The 17,706-nt window shown below is 54.1% G+C and overlaps 1 long non-coding RNA gene across 1 annotated transcript in view; it reads right to left on the reverse strand.

Annotated features, from left to right (window-relative positions):
- LOC133257524 (uncharacterized) overlaps positions 1-17,291 on the reverse strand; it is a 36,808-nt gene extending 19,517 nt beyond the window's left edge. Inside the window, exon 1 of the long non-coding RNA XR_009739586.1 lies at positions 1,090-17,291. This is a non-coding gene — a long non-coding RNA (uncharacterized LOC133257524). The remainder of the gene's footprint in view (positions 1-1,089) is intronic.
- Positions 17,292-17,706: the final 415 nt, after the last annotated feature.

The following is a 17,706-nucleotide window of genomic DNA, read 5'->3' on the forward strand; positions in this document are numbered from 1 at the left end:
ATGGCCCAAGAGGGCAACTGGCTTTTGATATAACAAGGCCTCAGACATTTGTTCATTCATTCATTCAGCTACTCAGTCAGCTAGTCATTCGACAAACATTCTCCGTCTCCATTACATGCCAGACCCTGGAAACAACAGTGGTGGGTACAGTCATGGCCCCGATTCTCATGGAGTTCACAGTCTAGAGCCGAGCTGTCCAACACAGTAGCCACATGTGTTCTATTATGCACTTGAAATGCAGCCTGTCCAAACTGTAAGTGTAAAAGACACACTGGTTTTTGAAGATCTAGTAGGGAAAAAAAAGTTCTAAAAAAAACTCAGTTGTTTTATTGATTACGTATAGAAATATTTGGAATATGTTGGGTGAAATGGGCTTCCTGGTGGCTCAGATGGTAAAGAATCTGCCTGCAATGCAGGAGACCCAGGTTCAATCCCTGGTTTAGGAAGATCTTCTAAAGGAGGGAGGGGAAACTCACTCCAGTATCCTTGCCTAGAAAATCCCACAGACAGAGCCTGGCGGGCTACGGTCCCTGGGGTTGCAAGGAGTCAGACACAACGGAGAAACTAACACACATGGGTGAAATAAAACATTAAAATTAACTTCAGCTGCTTCTCTTATTTTTTTAAGTAACTACTAGAAAATTAAAATTAAAAATTACTCAAGTGGCTTGTATTATGTTCCTCTTGTGCAGCGCTGGTCTATAGGGAAAGTCTGAAAAGGAACAAATAACCCCATTGGCAGCCTTACCTTTATGCTGATACCAGCCAGAGGTGCAGATAGGCTCGGACACCTCGTGGAAAGCTGATCCAAGACACAACGAAGGTCCAAGAGCTGGAGCCAACTTATCTCCAGTTCTCGGCTCTTCTCCTCTTGAAGGCCCCAGAAATCCCTTTTGTCGTTCTTCTTCCTTCGTTTTCTTTCCTTCTCCTCCCAGAATCCAAGGCCAGCTCCCCTTCAATCCCATTTCACGCCACCACCTGCAGGCTCTCCAGCAGCTGCAAGGCCGGCAGAGAGGCGCACGTGCGCCAGGTCCTGACTGCCCCCCTCCCAGCCCTCACAGCTGCGGCCCATCACCAGTAGTGACTCACCTGATTGCGCAGGGAGAGCACAGGAGGATCTGACCGTGGGGGAGGCCAGGAGGAGGCAGCATTGAGCTGAGGCCTGGCTGCAGGCAGATGTGACTTCAGGGGACAGGAGGTGACAAGACCGGCTGTGCTGGGCTCTCAAGGGGTCCTGAGAGCAGGCCAGCGTTGCCTGGCTGGGACTCAGAAATCCAGGGCCGTGGCGGGAGGTGGGCTCTGGGAGTGGGCAGAGGCTACATCACAGGGCCGTGACAGCCTTGAATTAGGTCTTTATCTGGAGGGCACTGGGGAGCCCTGGAAGGTGTGTAAGCAGAGTTGTTCCTGGAAGCCTGATGCTTTCCCTGCCCCGGGGCGAGGATCTCAGGAGGCAGAGCCTGAAGCTGGCTCTCTTCTTCTGAAAGCTGGCCCTGCTGGAATGCTAGCTCTACTGCTTCCCAAGGTCCCCTGCTGTGTGACCTTGACCAGACTGACTTCTCTGTGCTTTGGCTCCCAGGGGAGCCGGGATGACAGTGGTGATTCTCTGGGAGCGTTTTTGCAAAGATCCAGAGATGTGCTGCCTGCGAGGTGCTTGGCACAGAGTAGGTCCACACACGGCTGTCCCCTTTCGCGTTCCCAAGTTCCCATCCCACCTGCCACATCCGTGCCCCCGCGCCTCAGGCAGCAGGAAGCAGGATGGGGGAACGTCTCCGAGCCCGCCAGAGTATTTATAGCTGTGTTCTGTCAGCTCGTTGTTGTTTTTCGGTTGCATATATATTTTTACATTCTCCTCCGTCACACATGGCTTCTCAGTGGCTGAGAAACAGTGCGGGTGGGTGGATGCAGAGGGTGGAGATGGAGGAGGTGGAGCCAGATGGCCCGGACAGCACCTGGGCACCTGAGGACCAGCAGGGGTCAGTGCTCTCCAGCTCAGCAACCATCACTGGTTGCTCCTCCTGTGGCGGGAGGAGCCCCCAGGCTTCAGGGCATTTCTCTCCCTTTGCCCTCTCTGCTCCACCCCGCGGCCTGCTTCCTTGGACAAGCACAAAGCAGGAGAAAGCACGCTGGACTCGGCCCTGCCACTCACCAGCTGCGCCACCGGGAGCAAGTGCCTGTCCCTCTCTGAGACAAATTTCCTGTCCTGTGAAACTGCAGCAGTGATTGCACCCTCTGGAGCTGCTGTGAGGACTAATGGCAAACCTGAATGCGCAGTAGCTGTTACCGACTGGATGCGCTCGTCTTGTGCCCCCAGGCCTTTGCTTGGGCTGTTCCCCCGACCCCTGTCCCCGTCCCCGGCCAGGAATTCTCTCCTCCTCCCAACCTGCACCTCCACTTGGAGAAGTCCTTCAGGGTCCACCTCTTCCAGTCCTCCTCCAGGCGCCCCGCAGAGCATCCCATTCTCTCTTGGAGCAACTCTGAGAGTTCTTTGCCCCAGTATTCTTTCTCCTCTGAAGATAGTTTACACATTCCTTGCTTATAAAAACAGCCTGCACCCACCCAGTGCAAAGCTTTCTCATGGTTCCATCCTGTCTTTGCACCATCCCCCGGGGATTGGGCACCGCGTCACCATGCTGCCGATAAGGAAGTGGGTTCAGGAAGGAAAGTGAGTCATCCAAGATCTCCTCCAATCAGGACTTCCAACTCAGGGCCTCACAGTCATTGCCATGAGCAGTCATGGGCATCTGCTCCTGCCCTGTGGTGGGCAGGTGCCCTCAGAATAAAGGTTGGTCCAAACAGCCCCTTTTGTACAGGACTCGGGGCTCTTCTCCCAGTCTAGGAGCCCATCAGGGCCAACTTTCCAACCTCTGAGCTTCTTCCCCTCCAACAAGGGACCCCCCCCTCCCACGCCAGGCCTCACCTCCAGCTCTGAAGTGGGGTGGGGTGGTGGTGGGGAAGGAGAGCACCATTGCTGGGCAGCAGCCTGGAAAGGATTCAGACCTTTCTGAGAGAGGGGAAGGGGCCTTTTCCTGGGAGCCAGAGGTGGAACAGTGGCGATGGCCTCCACCTCTCCACTCTGCAAGACTAACCTCTCAGCTTTGCTGCTGTTTCTCTCCTTCAAAACCTCCTTACTTGGGACTTCCCTGGCGGTCCAGTGGCTACGACTCAGAGCTCCCAATGCAGGAGGCCTGACCATCCCTGGTCAGGGAACTATTATTAATAGATCTCACATGCCGCAAGAAAAACAAAATAAACTTCACAAACTTACTCACCTTTTCTCTCCTGCATTCACCCATCCTAAATCATTTATTCATCAATTACTTAGCTAATTCATGCACTTGCTTACTGCCTGGTGAATCACGGCTTCCCTGCCTACCAGCTGTGTCTCAGTTTCCCCATCTGTGAAATGGGGGTAATAATAATACCCACCTCAAAGGATCGTGCTGACATAGCAGCCGGTGTCTAGCAGGCACTTTACAAGTATCTGCTCTTAGGATGATTTTTCATTGACAGCATTTTCTAAGCACCAATTCTGTGCCTCATGTCACATGGTGACCAAGGTTAAGAAGCTCTGTTTAGAGGGAGAGGCAGACAAGACCAAGGGGGACGCCCACATGGCCTTGCCTATCCTGTGTCTGGATGTCTTGCCTTAGTTCCCTGGCACATCAGGGGAGCGGGAAGAGCACAAGCCGACCCTCTATTTGCTAACTCTGTGCTCTTGGGTGGCAGATTGAACCCCTTCTGACCTAATTCTTTTTTAATTAATTAATTTTTATTTTTTGGCTGTGCCACGAGGCATGTGGTATCTTAGTTCCCCCACATTAGAAGCACCGAGTCTTAACCACTGAGTTGCCAGGGAATTCCCCGTGACCTCAGTTTTTCTATCTGTAAAGAGACCCAGCAGTAAGAATCTGGGGAGGAGGAAATGAGCTCATGTGTGACCCTCCTGGGGCTCACAGTAGTCCACTTCCAACAATGGCAGCAAGTACTGTTTCTGGTGTCTGGTGGGACTCGAGGCTCCCCAGGGTGCTGTGGAATCCCTGGGGGCTGAGACCCAGTTTCTTCCCCTTTCCTCCTCTTGCTCCCCCACCCTGGGTCCACCTACTGTCTCTCACCTCCACTCGGATGTTCATGCAGTTCCTCCCTCCTGAAATATCCTCTCTCCTGTCTCCTAGAGCTCTGATTGCAGTTCTTCGCGGCTTCCGGCCCCATGTAGCATGGCTTGCAAAGCAAATCTGGGGGAAGATCCACACCCTCCATTTACCTCCAGACTTACTTCCTGCTGCAGCCACGCCTCCAGGAGCCCACCTACTGGAGGGGCCGGTTGGGCTGGCTGCAGCCTCACCAAACTAGCTGGCGGTTGGGGCGATATTGAGCTCCTGTGCCCTGAGGCTAAGCCCGTAGGGCCATCTTAGCGTCTCCCGCCCACCAGCTCCCAAGGCCCAGAGAACACTCCCTAGAGAGATGGTCCTGTTACACCCACTCACAGCATCCTGGATTGCTTCTTCCCAGCGCTAAGCACAATGGTGATGCATTTGTTTTTTGGTGGATGTGTTTTTCAATACGTGGCTCCTTTGCCAGCCTGTACATGCCACATAGGGTGGGCCCTGCCCCCCGTCCCAGTACCCAGGCCACACCTGGTACGTAGAGGATACTCACTGCACAGCTGTGGATGGATAGATGGATGCATAGATGGTTAGGTGGGTACATGGATGCGTGGATGGATGAGTGGATAGACAGATGGAAGGATCAACAGTGTGAGCAGATAGGGAAAGTGGCTGCCTTAGCCACTTAGTCCAATTCATGCTGCTATAACAGAATATCGCAGGCTGGTGGAGGGGGTGGGGTGGCTTTGAACAAAAGACCTTTTTCTCACAGTTCTGGAGGTTGAAAAGTCCAGGATCAAGGTGCTGCCAGATTCAGTGTCTGGTAAGAGCCCACTTCCTGGTTCGGCCATCTTTTTGGTATAACCTCAAAAGGTGGATGGTATCATCAACACAACGGACATGAGCTTGAGCACCCTCCGGGAGATGGTGAAGGACAGGGAAGCCTGGTGTGCTGCAGTCCATGGGGTCACAGAGAGTCGGACACTGAACCACAATACAAGGTAGAAGAGACAAGGGAGGGATCTCCCGGGGGCCTCTTTTAAAGGGCAGTATCCCATTCTTGAGGGCTTCACGCTGGAAGACCTCATCACCTCCCAAAGGCCCCACCTCTAAATACCCTCACACTGGGGGGTTAGGTTTCAGCACATCAATTTTGGGGGACCCAAACATTCCGTTAGCTACGGCCTTCACTCTTTCATACAGATGAAGAGAGGACAGGAGAACAAGTGTCAGGAACTCTCAAGGTGAATCCCAGCTCTGCAGGTCTGGGCAAGCTTTGTCCCCTGCCCGGGCGGTTTCCTCACCTGTGCCGTGCCCACCACCATAGTGCCAACCTCAAGGAGATGGTGTGGGAATCAGAGCATATGAATTGGAGGGCCCTGAGAGGAGCAGTGTGCTGCCTGAAGCAGGGGCTGACTGCAGTTACTTACTCAAGGACCGCCCACCCCTGTTCCTCACTCCCTTGCTGCCCTGCAGGCGTGGGGACTTGGTCAGCAGCTGGTTCAGGTGACCCACGGTGGGGGCGGGGAAGCCCCTGGGTGGCGTTTCTTTGGGAGACCAGCCTCTGCTTGAGCCTAGATACCACAGAGGCACAGACCGGTCCAGGGTCTGAATGGTTCTGCCACGGGTGAGGCTTCCTCCTCTGCCAAATGGGTGACAAGAGAGGCCCCCAGGGCGGCTCCGAGGAGACAGTAGGGTCATTCCGTGGAGCCCAGGACCCTCCCTGCTTGAGAAACGGCAGCTACGATGATGCTTCTCGTTCCCAGTTCGTATTGATGTTCCATAAAGAAGCTCTCTGGTGGTCCAGTGGCTAAGACTCCGTGTTCCCAATGCAGGCGTCCCGGGTTCGATCCCTGGTCAGAGAACTAGATCCCGCACGCCGCAACTAAAAATCGCACATGCTGCAATGAAGATCGAAGATCCTGAGTGCCGCAACTCAGCCGCCTCAGGATCCAGCCAAGAAAACAAATAGTAAAAAGAAGAAGTAGGTCCCAGTTAGTCGTTTTTGAAAACACCTCCCTGAGAGGTGAGATTCTGCGACTCTGCGGGCATGGCTGATGGGGTCGTCAGCCAGCCTCCTCCAGTGAGGTTTACTCTGCTCCTACCCTCGGTCTCAGTCAGACTCCCGTCCCTTCCACTTACTCTCCCTTAGTTCTGTCTTAAGTGTCCTCTGACTTCCATGAGCTACTTGGGCTCAGCCTGCGGCCAGGCTCAGGCCTCAGTCTGGGATCAGGACTGGGGCTCAGTCTGTGCTTAGAGTCAGGGCTCAGCCTGTGGCTGACACCGGGGCTCAGTCTGGGACTAGGATCAGAGCACGCACCGGAGCTGAACGTAGGCTCTGCCCGTAAGCAGTATTGAGTCCAGTTGGTGACCTGGACTGGATCTCAGCGAGTGCCAAGGTTGGGCTCTGACTGTGACGAGAACTGTAGACTGCAGTCCTGGAAAACGACTCTGAGCTCCAGGTTTACTGGAGTGTGTCCACCTGGAAAGAAGTGGGAAGGCAGGACTGGACAGAGGGAGAAGCTTGCAAGAGAGGCCCCTGCAGGGTTCCCTGGGGCTGTGACGGTCCTTCTGTGTCGTCCCAGTTGGGGCGAGGGAGCTGGGCCTTTGCAGCTCCCCAACAGTCAGACACTGGACTCCAGCTGCCCCGGGCAGGGGGCATTAACTCCGTGAACCAACAGCTGCCAATGGTCCCAGCAGCTGGGGTGGGTAATTGACCTGAGGGGGACTCTGGAGCCCCCAGGACCCCTTACAACCAGCTTCGGGGCTCTGGCTCAGACCAGGGTCTCAGCCAGATCCTGAGAATAGAAGACACATGGAGGCTGGACGTCCCCACAGACAGGCTCTCTGTGCCTGGTTTCCAGGACAGGGCCTGGGCTGGGCAGCACAGGCCTCAGCTCACACGTGGAGGAGGAAGAGAAAGTAAGCAGAACCATCTGGTCAGCCTCCCCGAGGCCCAGAGAGGGTCGGCCACCTGCCTGAGGTCACACAGCCGCCCAGAGCAGAGCCAGGCCTGGGGCCCAGGGCTTCTGAGACCAGAGCTTATGTTCTCTTGACAACACCAGACTGTGAGCCTGTTAGAAAGCAAAGGCTGGGGATGGGAGGAGGAGAGGTTCTCCACCCCATTCTTAGCCTGCCAACTCTGCTGCCTCTGGCTGGCCCACCAGTACCCATGCCCAGGGGAGGGAGTGGCATCTTGCGGGCCGGTGGCCCTTCTTGGGTAATGAGGCCCAGCCAGAGGTTTACAGGCCTTACAACGTGAATAATTTATTTGAAACCAAGTCTGGGAACACTGGATGATTTATTTAACAGGGGCTGCTGCTGGGGAGAGAGGAGGGCGACTTTGAACTACAAGAGGAAAGTGGTGCCTTGTGGATGGATTTAGAGAGGCCGATAGACCTGGATGGGGCTTCCCAGGTGGTAGTAGTGGTAAAGAACCCACCTGCCAAAGCAGGAGACATAAGAGACACAGGTTTGACCCATAGGTCAATCCCCTGGAGGGTGGCATGGCAATCCACTCCGGTATTCTTGCCTGGAGAAGCCCATGGACAGAGGAGCCTGGAGGCCTACAGTCCATGCGGTCACAAAGAGTCAGACACGACTGAAGCAGCTTAGCACATGCCCATGTAGACCGGGTTCCAGTTCTAGTTCTGCCTCCTGCCAGCTGTGACTTCACCTCTACGTGCTTCAGTTTCCTCAGTTGTAAAACAGGGATAATAGAGTTGTTAGAAAGATAAAATGAGGCAGAATTTGGAGAATGCGTCAAATCATGTCTGGCTCATAGTAGGTGCTAGTAGGTGACCGAATAAAGGAAAGCTTATACATAACAGGAACTCAATTGACCATCTGCTCTATGCTGAGCCTCATGCCCAAAACATTACAGGCACTATTCCTACATTACAGATGAGAAAGTAGGAGCTCAGATAGGTTAAGTAACCTGCTCAAGCTCACACAGCTAGTCCTGGAAAAGCAGGGATTTGAACCCATAGGGCCTTCACACTTAACCACATTCCCATATCGAGGACCTGGCACACAGCCGGTGTCCAGTGAATGACCAACTCTTATTTTACTGAAACTTGTCCTTTCTCTCCTCACCTGCTATTAAATTTGATTCTAATAACCAATCTAACAGATGGTCAGGAAGATCATGGTCCCCATTTCTCAGATGAGACGGCTGAGGCTCAGAGAGAGAGGTGAATCTTTCTCAGGGCCCCACAGTCCCAGATGGAACCCAGGTCTCTCCAGACCTTGCAGCCGCTGTCACAACTGTGATGTAACCGTTCAGCTGCGGGTGTGCCCGCTCGCCCCTGGGCAGCAATTCTGGGGGCAGAGCCTATGTCTTGGTTTCGCTTGATTCACAGAAGGTCCTCATTAAACATGAGACAAAGGGGACTTCCCTGGTGGTCCGGTGGCTAAGACTCTGTGGTCCCAACGCGGGGCTCCCTGGTTTGACCCCTGGTCTGGGAAGATTCCATATGCCACAGCTAAGATCCAGCACAGCCAAATAAATAAATAAAATATTAAAAAATAAAGCAATGATTTATATATATACATATAAACCCCAGGCAGTAGATGAGCTTTCTCCTTCCATCCTTGCATTGCCTTGCCCTGCCCCCGTAAGACACGCTGGAACACCCCCACTCATGCACTCCCATGGGGTAAGGAGGGGGTGGGGGGTGTAGCTGGGGCTGGGGGACATCGCGGCTCCCCGAGCTACCTGCCCACTTGCTATGAACCACCCTGGCTCTTCCGAAGGGTATGGTCCTTGGCCTCCCACAAGGGGCAGCACTTCACCCATCTCAGATTCCCGGGTCCTTGCCAAGGCATGTGGGGAGAGGGCATGTGCCCTCTCCACACTGACCTGGATGTCGGCACCGCCTGGATGTGAGCAAGGGGATGTAGCTGTTCAGCCCAGAGTGTCAGCCTGTGGCCACAGGGCTCTGTGTGTGTGTGTGAATGAATGGGAGTGCGTGTGTCTGTTATGTGTGAGTGGCATGTTTGTATAATAGGTGTGCATTGAGGATATTTCCGAATCTTGTGTCCATCTGTAGTTATTTGCAGGGGGTGTGTATGTTCCATGCAGCTGTCTGTACATATTTGAGCTTCAGATCTGGAAGGATCAGATGTACGTGTGTGAGCACCCGTGTATGAGCATGAGCATGTTCGTGTATGTATTGGGGTGCTCTGGGTGGCATTGTGGGGACGTCTGCATACGTCTATCCACGCAGGTGTAGGTCTATGTGAGTGAATCTGTGAGCCTGTGGAATCTTGAATGTGTCCAGGTATTTGCATATCTGTGGGATGTGTGTGTGTATATGTGTATTTGGTGTGTGATGTGTGCAGACACACAGGAGTATACAGAGAGAGCCCCAAGCTTTGGAGTGGGGAGTCTTTGTTGCAGGTCCAACTCTGCCCTGTGACCTCAGCTAGACCGCACCCCATCTAAATTGCTGGCGACCGGAGCTTGGTTATTTATGAGGCCTCGACTCGGGGCTCCTGGCCCAGAAGAGGCAGCTGGAAGTGCACTCTAATGGTGTTGTGGGCAGGTTTTGTTACAGGTTATTAAAATCCTGTTAGCATTATTTTGGGCTTGGATATGCTCTTTCCATCCGACTGAAAAGGAAATGGATTTCCTGTTTCTGTGTCTCTATTTGTTATTCATTCTTTGTTTTCATAAAAATTTAAAAGATTGCACTATTTAGACTCAACTCGAGAGACCAATCACTTTTCCAAAAAGTGTGATTCTGCCACTCCCTTCCCTGCAGCCGGAGCCATCCTTCGACCCATCCAAATGCCCAGTTGTCCTGGGATCGCTCCCTAGTGGCCTCCAGCCCTCCGAATGTGCCCCATCCTCCCGGTCACCTCTGGGCCACCCTTGCTCTCTGCACTCCTGCCACACTGCTCGCTGGCCCCTCCTGAAACCTGCCAGCCTCCAGGCCTCTGCCCATGGACCCCCTCCCCCCCAGGGTGCCAGGAGATGTGGGAGGTGGTGCTCAGAAACCTCCCCCACACCAGGTTTCCGCAGGAAGGGTGGGGTGGCCACTGGCCGGTACTCCTCTAGTTTGAGAGCTCCTCTGACTTGGGGAGCTCTGCTCTGTTCCCCTCCCCTAGGTGGGGCTGCAGCGCTGGCCTGGATTGGTGTTGCCTCTGATAGTGGTGTGACCTTGGCAGCTCCCCTTCTCCCCGTGGGAGCAGGGGATGCGCACAGAATGAGACAGGATGGGCTCGCAGTACTCCTCACCCACAGTCCCTTAACCTCTGTCCTCACCTGCCTATCCCCCCAAATGCTCCCCCATCCTTACAAACCGGCGGCTGGAGGATGAGACAGCCCTGAGACAGTGAGCCACTGGACTTGGGCCAGGCCCTGGCAGTATCTCCAGAGCCTGCCTCTGAGCAGTGGGGTGGGTCCAGTCCCCCTTTGAGAAGGGGGTGGCAGCTGGCAGCTGGTGGGCGAGGGAAGTCTGGCCTATCTTGGAGCGCCCTCTAGTGTCTGCAGGGGGGCCTGCAGCCCATCCTTCAGGGCGGAGAGAGGACTGGGTTTGTCTGGACCACCTTCCCTGAGGCATCTTGCCAGCCTCTGTCTCCACCCTCATCCATTCATCACTGGGGGTTCACTAGGCTGGGGTTCGGGCACCTCTGGCCTCCTCCCTCTTTCTCAGCCCCAGCAAATATCACATTCTGTTGTTCCTGCTGCTCAAATGCCCACCCCCATCTCTGTCCTCTACCTTCCTCTCTCCTAATTCAGACCCCCTGGCCTTCCCCTGGAATACCTCTGCTCCTGCCCTTCTGCAGGGCACCTTCCTCACGCCTCCCAGAGGGCACTCTGCCACATACAAACCTGATCGCGTCACCCCTCTGCTTTAACCCCTTCTGTGGCTCCCCAGTGCCCCCAGGACAAAGCCCAGCTTCCTTGGCACCTTTCAAGTTCTGCGTGAGCCATCCTCTGCTGATGAAACAGCCTCTGATCACAGCCGTTCAGGCAGTGTTTCAGCTGTCTGCCGTCCCGCAGGTACGCAGGTACAACGGCACGATGCCTTCTCCCACACCTGACCTCTGCCCACGCTGGGTCTCCCCCCAGATATGCTTTCTGCCTCCTCTCTCACCAGAAATCTCCCACCTCCTCTAGCAAGCTGCCCTCCAACAGCTGGCCTCTATGTCCTGGGGCTCCCACCAGGCTCTGAGCTACTGCCTCCCAGCACTCTCTGGGCATCTGTCTTTCTACTACAGGTGAGTTCCCCAAGGGCAAAGGCCGACTGGCTCTCACTTGTGTATTTACCACCTACTACACGCTCTTCCTCAGGAGGGCATAGACATCTTGGAGCAGGGCATGGCCGCTCAACGCTGGGGCTCTGAGTGAAGCTGTGGGGTGCGCCTGACCAGACCTGGGGGGAGACCGAGGCTGCTCTGAGGCGGTGATGTCAGAACTGGGTCTTAAAAGAATCAGCCAGGTGTCAGCACACCATTCAACCCGGGTGGGCTTTCCAGGGAGCAGATCCCAGGAGCAAAGACTAATCAGCCAAAAACCAGCTGGGGAGTGTGAGTGAGTGTCTATGTGTGTTCAGCTGGGGGTCAGGGAAGGGGGCAGGTGGAGCTGGTGGTGAAGGTCCTCCTCTGGGGAGGGAAGCAGGCAGCTGCCTGTCAAGGATTCGGGCATCCTGTCCAGGAATTTAAACTTGGCCAGGGGGTAAATGGAGCCAAGGACTTGGGATTTGGAAAAGTCCCGCTGGTGGCTGGTGGAGAACCCAGGAACCTTCTGGGTGCCGTTCTGGGAATTTGTGGGGATACGTTCCGTTGTCGTGATGACTGGGGGCCCCACTAGCATTTGGTGGGTGGGCCCTGGATGCCAGCCACCCTGTGATGTGCAGGACTGTCCCCATCTTGGAGGATGTCCCGCAAGACTGTGACTTTCGAGTGTCTGGCCAGACATTCACGTGGAGGAAAAATATCTGTTTGTAAGTGTCTGAGCCCAGGACCCAGGTATAGCTTGCACTGAAATAAGAGCACTTTTGCAGGAATGCTCAGAGTTTTAACATATACTGAATTTGCTAGAAACACAACTTTCATGTAAATTGAAGAAAGACTGCTCTTTATTTTGTTCAGAACCTTACCCAGAGTTGTCACCATTTGGGAAAGTTACCTACTTAATGTCAACAGTACTTGTGGTATTTGAGTTGCTAATACATCATACTACATAGGTCTGCAAGTTGGGGCTGTTGCACGCAGGGGGGTTCTGCATGTAGGCGCAAGCTTCTCATTATTTTATCACATCTTCCAGTGTAAATCAATTAAGAGTATTTACAACTAGAAAGATCTATCATCTTAAATTTAACCGATGCTCATTCTGTTCTTAACATGTGCCAAGCACTGTTCTAAATGCTTCATGAATAATTACTTATTTAATTCTGATAACAACTCTATGCAGTCAAGTGCTGCATAAAGGAAAAAAAAAAAAAAAACTTTTTTGACTGGGGAGCTAACTGAGCACAGAGAAGTTTTAAGTAACTTACCTAAGGTCACACAGCTGGGAAGTGGAGAAGCCAGGATTTGAACCAGTGTCTACCCTTCACCGCCAGCCTACAAGGGCTCCCTCGGATATTTCAGTCAGGGCACTGGGATTGTTTTCTGCTGAGGAACTGCACGCACATGCACGTCATTTCATTTCAGGGTAATAAGGGGTGTTACAAGACATTTGTTATCAAGGGGGAGTTGAAACAAAGTTAAGAACCACAGGTAGAGAGCTTGGGAGAGAAGTGGGCTGCTCAGGATGCTCACCCGAGGAGGGTTGTGTGAGATAGGCAGGGGGCTTGGAGCAGACCCAGACACACCGCAACATTCTGTGGGGGGAAAGGGAGCAAGGAACAGCCAGGCAGGCAGGAGGGAAGCAGGGGAGAGAGTTCCAAGATGGAGGGAGCGGGTGACAGCGAGGAAGGCTTTGCAGAGACCCAGTAAGGCCAGGGCTGAAGGCGGCCCCACACTTGGCCCCAAAGAGACCTGGATTACCTGAGCAGAGAGCGCCTCCAGCGGAGCTGCGGTCGGAAGTGCACCCAGGGCTGGAGGAAGGAGCCGGAAGCCCTCCGCCTCCCGCTGCCTCCCAGCGTGGGGGCGGGGACGGCGCCGTTCGGAGGGCCGCCGGCATCAGCGAGGCAGTGGGGGGCAGACAGTAACCACGCAGCCCGGGGGAGGGGAGATGTAGTGCCCTGCTGGGGGCGACCAGGGCAGAGGTCACCTTGGAAGAGGCCACCACCCCTCCCCCGCCTGCCCTGGGGGCAGTAGCCCTCTCTTCACGGAGCTCGGAAGTAGACACTAGTATTGCTCCAGTTTACAGATGGGGAAACTAAGGTTCACAAAAGTAAAGACAGACCTACAAAGTTTTGCCTAGGGGCACAGGGCAAAGTCAGGATTCAAATGAATGGGGCCTGATGACAAAGTGGGAGCTCAGTTATGTCCAACTCTTTGTGACCCCCATGGGCTGCAGGCCACCAGGCTGCTCTGTTCATGGGATTTCCCAGAAAAGAATAGCGGATCGGGTTGCCATTTCCTATTCCAGGGGAACCTTCCTGACCCAGGGATCGAACCCGTATCTCCGAACCTGTATCTGAGGGCAGGCAGATTCTTTACCACAGAGCCACTAGAGAAGACACTAAAGTAGGAAGTACCGACCACTAAGTTTTATGGCTACATCTCCCTACTGTTGGTGGGCACCCACCCCAAGACTGGGTGCCTCTGACCAGGGTAAGTAAGTGTAAGTGTTAATCGCTCAGTCGTGCCGGACTCTGCAACCCCAGTGGACTGCAGCCCACCAGGCTCCTCTGTCCATGGGATTTCTTCAGGCAAGAATGCTGGAGTGGATTGCCATTTCCTTCTCCAGGGGATCTTCCGGACTCAGGGATCGAACCTGGGTCTCCTGAACTGCAGGCAGATTCTTTACTGACTGAGCTACAAGGGACGCTCTCTGAGCAGGGAGCAGGGAGCAGGGAGCAGGCAGCCAACAACTCTTTGAGCTGAGTAGAGTGCAAGTAGTCACCCTCCAGTCAGAGGTATGGGAGGGGAAAGGGTCGATGACAGGGTGTCCTCACTTCGAATCCCGCCCCTGCACTGATTAGCCGTGGGACCCGGGGCGGCCAGTCTCACCTCTCGGAGTCTCAGTTGTCTCATCCGTAAAATGGGGTCAATGCTGACCTTGCAGTGTCCTTGAGGGGATAAAATTAGGTCATGTTGGCTTCCTTCTCCCTTCCTCAGTCCCACCCCCAAGTTGGGAGGATGGAGGAAGTGGACTCTCCCGAGGGACCATCCTCTCAGAGGGGCTGGCCTACTCCTACCGGCTCTTCTCTTCTCCAGATCCGGGCCGGGGACTGCGTCACGACGGTCGCCCGCGGGTAACCTCGGTCGGCCTACCGCCGGCGGCCCACTCCCAGGCCCTTGCTTCCTGCTTACTCGGGCTCCCCCTGCCGGTGCGTTGAGTTCTCGCATCCCTCCCTCAGCGTCCTCTCGCCCGCCTCGGTGACCTCCAGACCTCGCAGGACACTCCCCATTCTGACCACAAGGTGGCGCGGGGCGGCCACAGGACCCGGGCGTGGGGCAAGGGCGGGGTTGGAATTGTTCAGTCGCTAAGTTGTGTACGACTATGCGACCCCATGGACTGCAGCACGCCAGGCTTCCCAGTCTTTCAGTATCTCCGAGAGTTTGCTCAAACTCACGTCCATTGAGTCGGTGATGCCATCTAACCATCTCATCCTCTGTCACCCCCTTCTCATCCTGCCCTCAATCTTTCCCAGCATCTGGGTCTTTTCCAGTGACTTGGCTCTTCGCATCAGGTGGACGAAATATTGGAGCTTCAGTTTCAGCATCAGTCCTACCAATGAATATTCAGGACTGATTTCCTTTAGGATTGACTGGTTCGATCTCCTTGCAGTCCAAGGGACTCTCAAGAGTCTTCTCCAACACCACAATTCAAAAGCACCAATTCATCAGTGCTCACTCAGCTTTTTTTATAGTCCAACTCTCATATTCATACATGACTATTGGAAAATCATCGCTTTGACTAGACGGACCTTTGTCAGCAAAGTAATGTCTCTGCTTTTTAACATGCTGTCTAGGTTGGTCATAGCTTTTCTTCCAAGGAGCAAGTGTCTTGTGATTTTATGGCTGCAGTCACTGTCTACAGTGATTTTGGAGCCCAAGAAAATAAAATCTGCCACTGTTTCTACTTTTTCCCTATCTATTTGACATGAAGTGATGGGACCTGATGCCATGATCTTAGTTTTTTGAATGTTGAATTTTAAGTTTTTTCACTCTCTTCTTTTACCCTCATCAACAGGCTCTTTAGTTCCTCTTTGCTTTCTCCCATTAGAATGGTATCATCTGCATTATCTGAGGTTGTTAATATTTATGCTGGCAATCTTTATTCTAGTTTGTGATTCATCCAGCCTGGCATTTCCCGTGATATACTCTGCATGTAAGTTAAATAAGCAGGGTGACAATATACAGCCTTGACATACTCCTTTCCCAATTTTGAACCATTCTGTTGTTCCATGTCCAGTTCTAACTGTTGCTTCTTGACCTGCATACAGGTTTCTCAGGAGGCAGGTAAGGTGGTCTGGTACTCCCATCTCTTTAAGAATCCACACACAGTCAAAGGCTTTAGTGTAGTCAATGAGGCAGAAGTAGGGCTTAGAATGGGAGCTCAGAAAGGCACCCTTCTGACCCCTGAGCTCACTGTAAAAATGTGGGTGTTTGTGTCTGTGTATCCAGAGACCCAGGGGGCTGTGGGAACCTTGGGGTCCTCCTGTTCTCTGCTTGGGGCTGCCTGGATCTCTGAGAAGCAGAATAAAGAGTACTTGCTTCAGCTCATTATCACCGCCATTTTATAGGTGAGGAAACTGAGGCCCAGGAAAGGCATTCACGCGCTGGGGTCACTCTCTAGTCAGTAGTAGAGCTGGGCTCAAACCTGGATCTGTTCAGCTGATGAGACTGTACTTTTCCCAACAGGTGGAGAAGGGCTTCCATGTGGAGCAGGGAGAGGTGAGAGAATTAAAGATGATTTTGGTGGGGAGCTCTAGAAACCGGGGTTTCCCTGGTGGCTCAGATGGTAAAGAATCGGCCTGCAATGCAGGAGACCCAGTTTGATCCCTGGGTCGGGAAGATCCCCCTGAAGGAGGAAATGGCAACCCACTCTAGTACTCTTGCCTGGAGAATCCCATGGACAGGGAAGCCTGGCGAGCTACAATGTATGGAGTCACAAAGAGTCGGACAGGACTGAGCAACTAACACTTCACTTGTAAAAACCAAGAAGCAACCCCCACCCCATAAGGACCAAGCCGGGAGGGTGGAGATGGGGCAGGGATTGGACAAGGGCCCGCCCAGGCCTTCGGTTCCCTCTCTGAGCACTTCCTGGCGCTGAAGGACAGCAGAGCCACTGCTGCCCATGACCTGCGTGACACCCACTGCTCCTTTCCCAGAACCGCTACGGACCATTGCCCATCCCTCCCACGCAGCCTGGAGCTCCATCAATTACTCAGGTCTGTCTCTCCAGACAGTGCCCTCGGGGTGTCAGGGACACATACAGAGCCCAGCAGAGGGCCTGGGAGGCCCGAGTCCATGGTCACTGAATTGGGGCATGAGGGGTGAGTTGGCAGGGGCCAGCTGCTCATTTCAGGAAGTCCTTTCAGTGAGGGGATTCTCCTTTCACCGCAGCTGAGGGCAGTGGAAGAATGGGCTGCGTTTTGATGTTGTAGTGCCTTTGAGATGACCTAGATTCCTGGGTCCAGGTCCTCGAAAGAACTCCTCCTTCTTCACGCAAATAGATACTATTCCCCTCTCCAGCCTGGAGCAAGCAAACATCAAGTGCAGCAGGAGACTGTAAGGTTAGACAACAAGAAGGACTTCCCAGCAGTAGCGCAGGGAAAGCTTGCCGTTCAGAGCTGCTGTAATGGGCTGCCTTGGACTGTAAGGAAGCTTCTGGAGTCATAAACAGCAAAGGTGAAGATCTAGGCAAAGGGGAGAAATAGAAGAGACTCAGTTTGTCTGGTGAGGGGGTGGTGAGAATGGGGGCCTTAGCCTGGGGGCTGAGGTGAGAGGGGCTGTGTGTGGCAGTGTGGGAGTGCAGAGAAGGGGTGGGGGGACCAAGGGACTCTGAGAAGGAAGAGCTGCCAGGAGTTGGTGGTGGACTGAATGTGGGGAGGGGGGCTTCAGCGGCAGGGGGAAGGGTGATGGGGAGGGGGTGGGTGCCTTTGTGGGTGGGAGGGAGCCCTGGGAGGGAGCAGGATGGGAGGACCAGGCTGAGTGGTAGGGGCTGTGGCTTCCAGCAGAGGGGAGGTCTGGGAGGGGAGCTTGGCCAGGCTGGGGAGGGAGCTGAGAGACGATGGGGAGGAGGGCAGGGTGGGATTGCTGGGAGGATTTGGGAGTAGCTGGATCCTCTGGTGAGAACAGTCCCCAGAACAGAAATGTCTCTGGGAGGCTGAGGCAGCAGGACCTGAGAGATGGGAGGACAAGGCGGTGGGTGGGGGGGGTGCGGTTCAGGAGGGAGAGAGGGGTGGGCCCTGAGATGAGGTCAGACCCACGGGGGCTCCTGAGGCCTCATCTGGAGTCTGGGGCCTCGGGCCTG

Source organism: Bos javanicus, chromosome 11, assembly GCF_032452875.1.
Source record: "Bos javanicus breed banteng chromosome 11, ARS-OSU_banteng_1.0, whole genome shotgun sequence".
In the NCBI taxonomy this organism is placed as follows: Eukaryota; Metazoa; Chordata; class Mammalia; order Artiodactyla; family Bovidae; genus Bos; species Bos javanicus.